Here is a 13549-nt window from a genome sequence, read left to right as displayed (position 1 = left end):
ACAATAATTTGGAGTGAACTATTTTAATCTAAGAACGTAGGCTATAGATAGTTTTGAATATCCATATGCCAAAGTTGTTGTTGAGTTAATACTATTTATTCATTCACTCATTTTGTTCAAGACTGTATAGTCTATGTGTTCAAGAGTGAAGCCAATCAAACTCGCAATTGATTTCAAACCATTAGCATTGTTGTTTTAAATGTATGCTTTCATTATTCTCCAATTTCTGTAACTATCTATTTTTCTCTCGATGTTAAATTTGATGACTTTCGATGAAAATCCTGTAGATGGCGCTTGCCAAATCGAACAGAAATCACCTAGTATTGTCTTCATCCTCTTTTCATCAATCTACTGTTTTGGTCTACTGTTCTACCTCGTGCACGAGGAGAGATGAAGCTGAACTAAACCTTGCTTGAATAAACGAGGCCAAGATGCCGCTAACTTGAGTTAATGGAACGGCTGCAGCCCCAAGTGAAAGTCTACGCTACACTCTAAAAACAGATTAGTTGGATTAACCATGATATCAATCAATTTTAACCAATGTCATCGTGTAATATGTGTCCGAATAACAAATTAGTTAGATTGACAAATTGGACTTTAGTTAAGTTTTTAACCAATTTTTATCAGTTGACAAATTAACCTATCCCACTAGGTTGCACTAACCAATTAGATTGTGTATTAAGTGTCCAACTAACTATTAGTCAAATTGACAAATCTGACTTAGTTAAATGTTAACCAATTTTCATTAGTTGACAAATTAACCAATCTAACTAGGTTGTTTTAACCATTAGATCGTGTAATATGTGTCCAACTAACATATTAGTCAAGCAGATTGGTTAAATTTTCAACCAATTTTTCTCAGTTGAAAAATTAACCAATATAACTAGATTGTTTTAACCATTAGATCGTGTAATATGTGTCCGACTAACATATTAGTTAAGCAGATTGGTTAAATTTTCAACCAATTTTTCTCAGTTGTAAAATTAACCAATATAACTAGGCTGTATTAACCAACTAACTGATAACTAAATAGTTTCTTGACAAATAACCAATGACTTAAGGTATTTTAAACAAGTTTACTGTTTAAAGACAACCAGCAACAAAACAACCCACCCATACACATATTCACCCACCTAAAAGCGAAACAAAAAGCATACAGGCTAATATACATAAGCATACATACAGGTGTAGTCACATACATTTAAACGCATAACCATGATCAAACTGGCATGGTGTTGCCCTCATCTGATATGAACTCAACGGATTTACACACAAACACATACATTACAGCACACACCCATACATATATAAATATTCACCCACCTAAAACAAAACAAAAAGTGTACAGGCTAACACATAACCATGAGCAAACTGGTGCACAATCAGAGCACAAGTTGTACACACACACACCCACCACTCATACACTCCCACACACATACATACTCACACGCATACCCTCACATGCACACTCATACACACACAGGTAAACACGTTCACATACACTGCCGAGTTGTTCCTTGTTTCAGGCATTCCTCATTCTTGGATTTTAGAAGGCCGGCTATATCTGTTGCAGGCTGGAGCGACAGAAAAAAACAAAAAAACAAAATATGAATATAAAAGAAAGTAAGCATATATTCCAATTGATAAATTTTGACATCTTCATTTCAAAAGGCTAGATCTTAAAAGTGATAAGAGATAGAGACTTTCTGTAAATTAGAGAAATATTAAGGATGACCCAAAGTTTATGTAGAGATTAAATGTTTATATCTAATTTGCATTTTATGACGTCATATGGTGGCGGCCATCTTGGATTATAGAATTTTCATGAAAAGTCGCATGTTTGAATGATAAAATGCACCACTTCTTTCCCCCCAAAATGTCCCTCACCTTCTGTATGCTATATTGCACAATACTGAATGCTCAGGTAAATACTAAGTAGTAAACAAACTGTGTAAATCATTACTAATAAATGGCAGAAACAAACCATGTAGCGGTAGGCTGGCCTTTTGCTGTAGAGATTTTCCATTTACTACATACAGTAGGCACTCTGATTCCATGTATGGGGCACATATAGATTATTCAGATGACACACAAACACAAGTAGACAAGACCTGTTGAGTTCAAAAGCTCACTTGCCATGGCAAGGCACAGATCAGGAGTGAGATGACGAGACAAGACAAGAGACAATGTTAGAATTTGTTTTCTTTTTGTTGTTTTTTTGTTTTTTTTCTTAGCTGACAAAGACACACACATCACAAGGACATGAACACACAAAAAGGAACACATAGTGTATGTCCTAAATGATCAGGGAAGTAGATAGCAAATCAACAGTGTAATTCATTACTAAATGGCTGACATTTTTTTTTTTATGTAGCAGGCCTTTTGCTGTAGAGATAATGATGATGAATATCCCTATCCATACAGGGCCGGCATTCCCATCATCTTGTGATAGACTAGCATGACCTAATGTGTGTGTGTGTGTGTGTGTGGGAGAGGGAGAGAGCGTGTCACCACCTCCACCATGCGAGCAGCATGGCCAGATCTGCCTCGCGCGCGCCGAGTGGAGAGAATTTGCGCAGCTCGGACTAGGCCTACTGTCATTCTCATTGCGACTCCCCACACTGCCACTACGTTCCCCCCTAACTGTCCAATGAGCACTTCAACCTCGTCTAACATACCCAGTGGCATTAGACAAAGGCTCCACCACGTTACTGTCGCCGCGATTGTGGAGAGGCACACGTTCATAAGACAGAAGCTAGCGCTATGGACATTATGCTACCTCCAGCCTCGTTCGCCACACCACTATCACCCTGCTAACTTCCCGATGAACACTCCGAACCCGTGAAACATTATTCCCACCAGTGACATTGGGCAAACGATTCAACGTTTGTGCTTGGTGTAAGCTAAACTATGGAGTAAACTCTCACTTTGTCCAGCTGCATCATTGCAAGGCAGGGACGCATCTGAAGCCTCACTAAACGAATCACCGTCATTTTCTGAAGGCAGATATTCCCCTTCAGAATCAGGGTCCGCGAATAGAAGACCCAACACTTCATTTCAGGTAAACTTTTTTCATGCCATTAGACGATAATCTAATGCAAATACTCGCTGACGTTGACAATATCGCTCTGACAAAGTGGCTCACACGCACACTAGCTCCGGTATTTCACGCACTGATTCAATGCGCTGTAGCTAGAAAGTTTTGTTTAAAGCGTGCCCTTTTTTTCGACTCGGGGATGACGTATGACATTTCTGCCATCTAGTGGAGTGGAAGTCGAACGAAATATGACACCCTATTTGACTAAATCGGCCGTTTTATTCAGTACCGCATCTTGTCGACTATAGTCGACTGTGGCGCCTAGAGGGTTAAGGTGCTCTAAGCGATGTTTATAAGCGATTTTGTCACATAAAACAAATATCACCTGACCATCAACTAGCTGCCTGTCCCCTGAATACACTGTAAAAAAAGCGCGGTCTCTGGACAGCCCAGGCTCCAAACATGGCCAACAAAAACAGCCTGGTCCAGCCTGGACCATGAAACATAACATATTGTTCCAGCCAATCACTGATGAGATGCACGTTCAGGAGAGTTTCAGTTGCATGGGAGGGAGGGGGAGCGAGGGGTGAGCTAGCTCTCTGTTTCCTTTGAATGTCAACAGAAGTGACGTTACCGAACATCGCTTAGAGCACCTTTAATGCAAACTACTCAGCTTGTGTGACAAATAAAAGCAACCCCACACTAGCAGCTTAGAAGTCAGGTGCGATAGTTAGAAGTAATGCAGATGTGCACTATATACACACCACCAATATGTGACCCTGCAAGGGGAAACCAGTCGCTTTGGTAGTTATTGTGCTTACATGAACAACCATACACTAAGCTTTCCCACGATATGTATATCGAGGGTATTGCAAAAAGTATCACTAAGATAACCGCATCCAAAGTTGGCGTGGTTCTCCTGTCACGATACGCCAGAAGAGGAGAAAATCACCTTTTTAAGTAAATTGTCACGTGCGATAGTGTGAGGGCACAGCTAGTATTAGCCTTACAGTAGCGTGACTTTGAAGCGGATGACTGACTATGTGCAGTTTCATCAACCGAAAGTGAGTGTCTTTTTTTCTGCCCCCTAGTTAATACCTGAGGCGGTCATAAGGTGTCACTATATAATATAATTAATGTATTTCGGGGAAGTAAGGGGAGAGGAAGTCTGTGAGACACAGATTGTGTATAGGCTTTTAAAATGCGCTTAGGCCTACGTCAATGGAAAACGTCCCTAAAATGACGCCAGGATATTTCTAAAAGTTTGTGCTTTTGACCGTTCGTGCCCTGAAAGGCAAGTCTTTCACATTCATATTCGGTTACATCTGCCAAGAATGATGGAGAGAGCTGACACATTGAGTAACGAGTAAATTTTAGCTCTTCCGTAAAACCTTATAGCGGCGTGGACAGAGAATGACTGCTAATGTGTTGAATCTTCACCTAAATAAAGTCAGGGTTTAACAGTCTAAATCAGTGGTCTCCCCAGCGCACCTTCTAAAAAATAGCCAACAGGTCGCCTGCAGATCACGCTCTAAAAACACCCTCCATTGTGAAGTTCTCAATAGATATTTAAGTCTAGACCAGAACCATTTTAAGAATGTATATGGCCATACATCTATAACATTAAATTGATATTGGTGATACCTTACAAATTGTAGCGCGTTAAATTTTAGCCTTTGGCTCCAAATCCGTTCACATTCAATCTTTAAAGGGGAACTTGGCAACTATTTCAACGTAATAAACCCGTTTAGAAATCATTTGGATGGTTAAATGACCTGTTCGGTGAAAATGGTGACTTTCCCCGCTTCGCCTAGCGCCCCCAGGCGGAAAACCAACCTTGCAACATTGAGACTACCGTCCCGAAAGAGAAGTGAGAAACAAGAAACTAGTTTTAAATCGTGTTTCTTACCTTGTAACATCCACATAGTTCTGCCAAACTTATGCTAACCGTTTGCTAGCTTGTAAACAAATCCATGTGCTTTATCGTTACCTTTTCCCACAGTTTGAAATAGCATAATGCACAATTTCTCCAGCAGAGGGGGAAATCCTGCCAAGTTTCCCTTTAAACAACAACGGAAGCGGAGCGCATACACGCTGCTTGCATTCGACAGCATACAGTCTACACTTTCATATTGTGAACAAATTTCACGGATAAACATACGTTTTGACTGTTAAAGCAACACCAAATAACTTTCCCTCTGCGCGACGCGCTATTTGTTTATCCAGCAGCGGCTTTGCAAATAACGATGTCCACAGACAAGGTAGAATATGTTGCACGATTTATGAAAGTACGATGTATTGCGACATCAGATGCAAGTCAAATTTGTAGTTTCTTATGTCTTGAACCATCGAACTACAGACCCGATGCGATCTGGCAAACTTACATAGTGCGGTTATAGCCGATAGAGGTCCGCAGTTTAATGCAGAAGTGCCGTTCACCCTGTTACAAGTTGATGAACCACTGAAACGATTTTGGAAACATTATTTTAAGGTACAAAAAACTCTTTGGTGTTGCTCTAAACCCTGACTTTATTTAGGTGAAGATTAAACACAGTTAGCAGTCATTCCATTTGTCCACGCAATTTTCAATGTGTAAGCTCTCTATCGTTCTTGGCAGATGTAACCGAATATGAATGTGAAAGACTTGCCTTTCAGGGCACGAACGGTCAAAAGCCACGAACTTTTTAGAAATATCCTGGCGTCATTTTACGGACCAGGAGAAGTTTTCCATTAACGTAGCACATTTTAAAAGTGGGCCTATAGCCTGCACAATCTGTGTACACAGAACTTCTTCTCCCCTTACTTCCCCCGAAATACATTAATTCTATTCTATAGTGACACCTTATGACCGTCCCAGGTATGAACTAGGGGCAGAAAAAGACACTCTCTTTCGGTTGATAAAACTGGACATAGTCAGTCATCCGCTTCAAAGTCACGCTTACTGTAAGGCTAATAATTGCTGTGTCCTCACATTATCGCGACGTGACAATTTACTTAAAAGGTGATTTTCTCCTCTTCTGGCGTAATGTGACAGGAGAACCATGCCAACTTTGATGCGGTTATCTTAGCGATACTTTTTGCAATACCCTCGATATACATATCGTTGGAAAGCTTAGTCAATGGCCGTTCATGTGAGCACATTAACTTAATTTTGTAAATTTTACCAAAACGACTGCAGGGTTTCGCCTTGCAGGGTCACATTTCACAGTGACCGTACACTTCTGAGCAGTAGTATGTCTGTGTGATATCATACCTTATCGCAACATTGCCTGCAGCAGCACTTGCCCTCTTGCTTACACGACCTTAACATAGATCATCCCCCATCGGACTTGCAAAAGCAGGCTGGGACTGCTGGGTGGCACCTAAAAAAAAAGAAAACACCATTTGCCATACATCTGGTTATTGTTGATTAAGATAAAAATCATAGCATTAAAAAAATAAGGAAAGGTAAGTCAATCTGGTGTACAAAAATAAATTATAAATACCTTCTGAAGGCACACTTGCCACCATCACCATCTGTGTTAATTCTTGATATCAGTTTATTTGTGAGGACTCTGTCAATAAAAGATAGGATTAAACCAAATTATGCATGCTGTACAATAAATTGAGTTGCTGTACAATTTTTAAATAATGATTATGATCAGTTTGGCAGATATTCACTGCTCACATTACCACCAACACAATGGTAAACGTGGCTAAATTGCAAAATTCAAGACCATTTTAAGTAGCTGCAATAATCATGATTAGTTTCTGTATTAAAGGTTGTATCAGCGATAGCTAGCTCGCTGCTCTCCCCCCCTCACTCCCGTACAATTAAAACTCTCCTAAACGCGCATCTTGTCAGTTATTGGTTGAAACACTTTATTTTGCCTTTGAGTATTTGCCAACCCTTGTTGGTAGCAATTGTTTTTGTGTACAGATCTCAGAGCCTAGGCTGCCTACAGAGACGCATTTTTTTTGATGGCCTGCTTATGGGGCAGACAGCTAGCAGATCGTTAGGAAAGATTAGATGAGTGTGATCATTTATGTGTGGGCCTTTTTTGGGCCTGAAATCGCTGATACAACCTTTAATGCATTACATAGCACATATGTCAAACAAATTAGAGCATGCACAATAACATACCCCATAGCCCTCACCATGGAAAAAAAATATATTCAAAACACAAACACTTACACCGCGTTGAAGGCAGCAGCGATGGCTACTAGACATCATCAAGCAGCAGGTAGTGCCATCAGGACAGACCAACTTTGACCTAGACAGTTGATGGAGCACACATAGCAACAGACACATAAAAACAGGGGATAAACTAAACACAGTTACAGACACAAATACATCCTCAAATACTTTTTTGTTTACTTCTATACTATTTGGTAAAGTTGCAAGCATAGTCTACAATGAAAGTAATGAGCGGTACGAAATTATGATTTATTTATGTATTTTTGGACAACGTAGGCTACCGGTAAGTAAAGCGGGAGATGTGTGTTGCTTATACTGTAAGCTGCAAAGCACTGTGTGAAACACTAGAAAGGGTGTGTCGCGGTTCTGCCTTTTCACACCGCGACACAGGTTCGTGGATATGAGTATTGCGATTTAGGTTTCAAATTGCATATCGTTACAGCCCTAATGTAATTCTACGTGTATGTGTGTCTACCTGATGAGTGAACTCTCTTGCGGGCGTCGGTGTGGAAGTGGCACACATTTGGAATATTCCAGAATGCACTCAGCATTCTCAGGGAAGCAGTCCTCATAACACACAGTCTGTAAACAGAGGGAACAGAAGGAGACTAAGATTAACTAACACACACACACACACACACACACACACACACACACACACCACACCCCAAGTTAGCAAGGTAACGTTAACAACTTTCATCTGTGTCTCATGGTAATAGACATGTAAAGACACTTTAAATGTAGCAGCTAGCTAAGTTAGCTAGAGCTAACCTACTTGTGGCAGATATGTCATTCGATGTTAGCTCGCTAGCTAATTCTAACATATTTGGTTAACATTCCATTATGAAAACAATAAAAGCTATATTTCTAATAAATTCCCGTTTTCAATTGACATACAAAGTACTTTAATTCTTACCTTGAATGATAAGGACAGGCAGAGTTTGAACAGCTTACACATGTAGTCAGCTGCATGACAGAAAAGTGACAGTTGAAGTCACTGGTGGCTGGAGTTGAAATCAAAGATTGTTAAGGCGGAGCAAGATACTTCGTCGTAGTTCATGTCTATGGGCGCGAAATGGGGATCGAATCCTGTCTGCATAAAGAGGCGTGTCGATGACGTATTGATGAGCATACGTTGCAACCGGCCAACAGCAGCGGCATAAATAACAGGCGCACACCTGATATAAAGTCGATTTTCTCCAGACCGGAATGCTCAAAAATGCTAAAAATGTACCTGAAATGTTCAGAAGGGTTTGAGGATCATGAAAACGTGCCCGAAATTCACATTCCTAACTCTATAGAACCAAGACCTTAGCATTTGTGGTGAAATTCTGAGCTATGCCCATAGACTTCAATGGAGCAGTCGCTGCCTCTGCTCTGCATATAGGGGGATTTTGACCCCCCCCTCGTGCGATCCGGGTTCCCGGAAGTGGCTCCTGATGAAATATCTTGCTCCGCCTTAACAATCTTTGTTGAAATGTCAGTCAGGGGTGGGGGATGGGAATTGCTGTGTGTGCGCATGCGCTTATCAAGAGCGTTAAAAACAATCGTAGCCTATGTGAAAATTATTAACTGTTGCCATTTTAGACTGTTACATTGAAATGGCTACTAAACTGATTGATAGAAGTGTCCAAACAATAGTAACATTAGCCTAGTGGGCTATTATTACTACTATTATGATTATTATGGTTCTCATATGGTGTGTCGTCAATTTCAGATCAATTTGACTGATTTAACATTAATCATATTGACCCAAGTTTTATAGTGACTGCATGTCCCTGTTGAACCTCTTTACAATCACAAGCAAGCCAGCTTGTAAAGCTAAAATAGTATGAAATTATGCTCAACATGTTGGTCAAAGCCTTGACTAATTCTTGACATCAAATTGACATCAAGGTGCCCGCTGGGTAGGGTATAGCCTACACTTTTTAGGACTAGCCTATACAGGCTGCAACTTCACATGAAAAAAAGTTCACTTCCCCTCAAATAGAAGACACAATTCAAGCAAGTGGTCCACACAAAATGCACCGCACTGGTGCATCTGCCAATTTAAGACCTAAATAAATATAGGCTATTTGGTTTGTGAACCACTCCGCTTCAGTCAAGGGCTCGATGGGAGCACGACACAATCCAAACTGCAGGGTCCCCCTGGGGAATGCAAGGGGCTGAAGGCATTGAGCGCCTTTAAGAAAACTATGTATAAGTCTATGTGAATCAACAGTCAAATCCTCCACTTAGATAGATAGATAGATAGATACTTTATTGATCCCCAAGGGGAAATAAAAAAAATAAAAAAAAACATTAAACTTTAACATGCTATGCAGAAATGGCAGCCATGTACACAGGACCTATAGGCCTAGCCTACTTTCACAGAGGGGGCCTTACCCTAATCAAGAAAATTCTGTCATAATTTCAATATAGCCTAACAAAGGCAAAGTGTAGGCAAAACTCCTGAAGCTTCACAAATACAGGCTAGGCCTATTTTATATTTTAAATGTTAGACTTCAAAGACCCCACGGAAACCCTGGAAATGGTACATTCAATGTAAACCGATAACTCTTGGTTAAATTAACAGATAGCTGGTTAAACAATAATATTTGTTATTTCATTTTCTTAAAGTGAGTGCTGACCAATTAAATTGGTTGTTGAGAAAAAAAATCCATGAACAAATGAGATAGGTTATCCATTAACCAATGTGTCTTAGTTAAATTAACCAATATTTGCTTAACTAATGATGTTGGTTAATGAATAACTAATGTATTGGTTTAATAATTACCAATATGTTTGTTAAATTAACTAATATATGCTTAACCAACGATATTAGTTGTATTTTTAACCAATCTGTTTTTAGAGTGTAGTTCAAGCCAGGCTATTTCTGTTAAGCGCCGCCTTCATTAACGAGGTTAATGGAATACCCCCTTGGTGAACTGAATTATGGAGACCAGACACAGGTATCAGGTGAGGGCACCAGGTGAACTGAGTTATAGAGACCAGACACAGGTATCAGGTGAGATTCATAAGCCTGTTGATTTGACTAAACATCCTCAGTTTTGATACACTATTAGTCTGATTTAAAGGACAAAATAAAACATCAGATTCATTGTTTACTCAAATGTTGTTGTCTTAAATAGATCCTAAATGTTATTGCATTTATTTTGAATAAAATATTTTGATATTTTGTGACGCTTTGTGCCTGGTACTGTGACTGAAATTGATTTGGCTGTGTTTTATTTATTTCAACATGTGCATGTACATACACACACACACAGAGGAGGCGCAGTAGAGATAGCATACACCTGGGTATTCCATCAACCTCGCTAAAGGCCAAACCTGGCTTATTTCAATAAGTCTCGCTAATTTTAGTGAGAATTCCGTTCCATTAATGAGGTTAACGTGAATCCCAGTTTCGTAACCATGGGAATTTATGCCACAGAACTAACCTGCTCCGTAGCAGGTTAACTTTCAAGCTAAATTAAGCTGTGTTGCAAAAAAAAAACAAGTAGTCGGAAAACGAGTCCAAAAAGATGGTTCCGTCAACCTGCGCTCTCGTCACCTGTAGCCTAACTTTAAAATTCGCGGCGCGGCGCGTGCGGGAGCCGTGGATAGTTAAGCTTTTACTTTCTTAACTTTTCCCATTCATTCTCTATGGTAGTTCTTAACACTACGGATGCAATATGCTTTTGTCCACTACGCATTTTGGCGCTGTTGCGCTGTTGAGCTGCTTTTTAAAAATATTGGCAGCCATCTTTGAATCATTTGTTGTGGTCGGCGTTACTGATGACAGATATCGGACTGACTTTTTACTCTCAGGTAAGTTTGGTCTAATTACGTGCTATCCAATGAACGAAACTCGCTATATTTTTGGATACTTTGTCTGATATTCATGATTTTACGTGATAATATCTTGTTAGCGCCGTACTGACACTAGTCTAATTCTCTGCCACCAATTGGCTAGGCTAGCACCGCTTGTTTACATTCAAGTAGCTAGGTTCTATCTCTCTGAAATGCGTTTAAAATGCGATCAGACTATTGGTTTTACATGTTGAGACCTTGGAGAATGTACTGCTACTGTGTGGACTCGAAATGTAAAGTGCAAATATGCTTTAGATGCGTTATAATATCAACCACGATTAGCATGCTAGCAGCTAAATGCATTGAAAACGAATGAGCTACCAATCGCCACTGTAAAGACCTGACGATCACTGGAAATACTTTAAAAACGTGTTCAGACACCCTAGCTCACTTCTTAAGACCATATAGATGGTGTTACAACAGTTTGGAGTTGGAATTTGAGGTGTAAATATGCTTTTGAAGTGTAAACATGTCAACCGGGAATTCCATGCTAAAAACAGTGATGAATGAAAGGACTATTTTTGTTTACTACTTTTACGAGGGCTGGTGGTCTCTGTAAATGTATTTAAGCCCTCATCAGATAATCTGGCTAGCATGTTTAGACCCTTTAGATGTTTTTACTACATTGTGAAATCGAAATTCGAAGTCTAAGTATGCTTTAGATATGTAAACAGAACACCTGATTTTTTTTATGTGTGTTAATGAGTACACCACTATCAAACTAATAGTGATAGGCTATTATTACAACTCCAGGGATCTGTGTGTGTCTTCAAAATGGATTCTGTATGGTGTGATTTAAATTGTTTGTCTTTTCCTCGTAGAAAGTTGCGTCTGTGTCCCCCTTTAGGTTTGAGCCCTCGTCCTCCCAACTGACCCTGTGGCTCTCCGCTGCAGCAGAACTGGCCCTTGAGTACCGCCAGAAGGGGACCACTACCTAAAAGATCAAGAGGGTGGACAGGGTGTGCATGGAGGCAAGGGACACAGTGGCACTGAAAGGAGGCGACCCCAGAGCGTGATGTGCGCAGGCTGATGGGTCGGGCGCCGATATAGCTGTGTGAGCTAAATCAAAGGGTACTCTCCCAATGGTAGGTCAAATGTTTTAGCCCAACGCTGTGGTCATATTCAGTTACCCGCTTTAAGGACTGTACATAAATGGTGACATTTAATTATTTGTACAGGTCCGTCAGAACACAGAGGGAGACAGAGAGGACTGTGGTGGCACCTTGACCAGGCACTGCAGACGGGCTCAGCGGGGGCGACCCAGAACCCAGCAGCATCGGCAACGTATCGTTCAGCAGCAGTGGACCCACAGCCCAGCAGCAGTGGCGGTGTATCGTCTGACAGCAGCGGCCGGTTCAGCAGTGGCGGTGTATCGTCTGACAGCAGCCGACCCAGGGCCCAGCAGCATCGGCAGTGTATCGTACAACATTAGCTGACCCAGGGCCCAGCAGCATCAGCAGTGACAGCAGCGCACCCAGGATCCAGCAGCAATGACGCTGTATCAGCAGCGGACCCAGGGCCACCAGCAGTGTCAGTGTATCGCCCAGCAACAGCTGACCCAGGGCCAGCAGCAGTGTCTAACAGGCTTGTGCAAAATTCCAGAATGGAATTGAAACTGGCTCTTAAATTCCAATTTAATTCTTGAATTTCACTTTCAAATTCTTGAATTTCACTTTCAAATGAGGTAGCAAACAGGAAGCAGAATTGCAATTCGAATTGTGCACAACCCTGGTGTCTGAGTGTATCATCCAGCAGCAGCCGACCCACACACACGCACACAGGCACACACACACACACTTTGCCTTCTTCAGCTGGTGTTCATTTAGTCATAGTATGCTGTTCTCCAATGTTCTGTAATTTTTTGTATCACTTAATATAATCCTTAATATAGTCTTACCATGTCATTGTTTTTTTTATATTATTGATTGAATGGACATTATTGTTTATTTTCGCTTTTCCCCTCATTTTCATTACTTATTTTATTAGGCTATTGATTGAATTGGCATTGTTGTTTAGTATTGTTATTCTCCTTATTATAGTTTGACCAACATTCTAATCTGTTCCCTGTTAAATTTAAAATATTATGTTGTTTATGTGTGTGTGTGTGTGTCGCTTTGGACAAAGGCGTCTGCAAAATCCCATAACCATAACTTAAATCTTTAATTTACCAACTTTTATTACTTTTTAGAGATGATTTTATCACACACACACACACTGTCACGCACACAGGCGCACGCACACCTTCACACGCACACACACACACAGGATTAGACACACACATGCACACACACTGCCTCTCATGCACACACACACACACAGAATGCTGTTTTTTTTTATCAATGTTATTCATAACTGTTTACTATCTGTAATTTATAACTTGTTCACAAATAAAATGGAACCTTTCTTCTGAAATACTACACATTGCCTTTCTTTTTTCTCCTGGAAGATATTAATGATAATTAAACAAAAAATAAGAGAATAAC

At 40.4% G+C, this 13549-nt stretch overlaps 2 long non-coding RNA genes across 2 annotated transcripts; one reads left to right on the top strand and one right to left on the bottom strand.

Annotated features, from left to right (window-relative positions):
• Positions 1-1146: 1146 nt before the first annotated feature.
• LOC125300747 lies at positions 1147-8235 on the bottom strand. Its single transcript, XR_007194607.1, has 6 exons — positions 8131-8235; positions 7690-7796; positions 7212-7290; positions 6523-6591; positions 6291-6399; positions 1147-1574 (listed from the first exon to the last, which is right to left on the bottom strand). It is a non-coding gene; the product is annotated as an uncharacterized LOC125300747 (long non-coding RNA).
• Positions 8236-10815: 2580 nt separating this feature from the next.
• LOC125300886 lies at positions 10816-13211 on the top strand. Its single transcript, XR_007194627.1, has 3 exons — positions 10816-11024; positions 11888-12151; positions 12245-13211. It is a non-coding gene; the product is annotated as an uncharacterized LOC125300886 (long non-coding RNA).
• The last annotated feature ends 338 nt before the right edge of the window (positions 13212-13549 follow it).

Source organism: Alosa alosa, chromosome 9 (assembly GCF_017589495.1).
Source record: "Alosa alosa isolate M-15738 ecotype Scorff River chromosome 9, AALO_Geno_1.1, whole genome shotgun sequence".
NCBI lineage: Eukaryota > Metazoa > Chordata > Actinopteri > Clupeiformes > Clupeidae > Alosa > Alosa alosa.
Note: the sequence above shows the minus strand (reverse complement) of the source record. Positions and strands in the feature narration are given on the sequence as shown.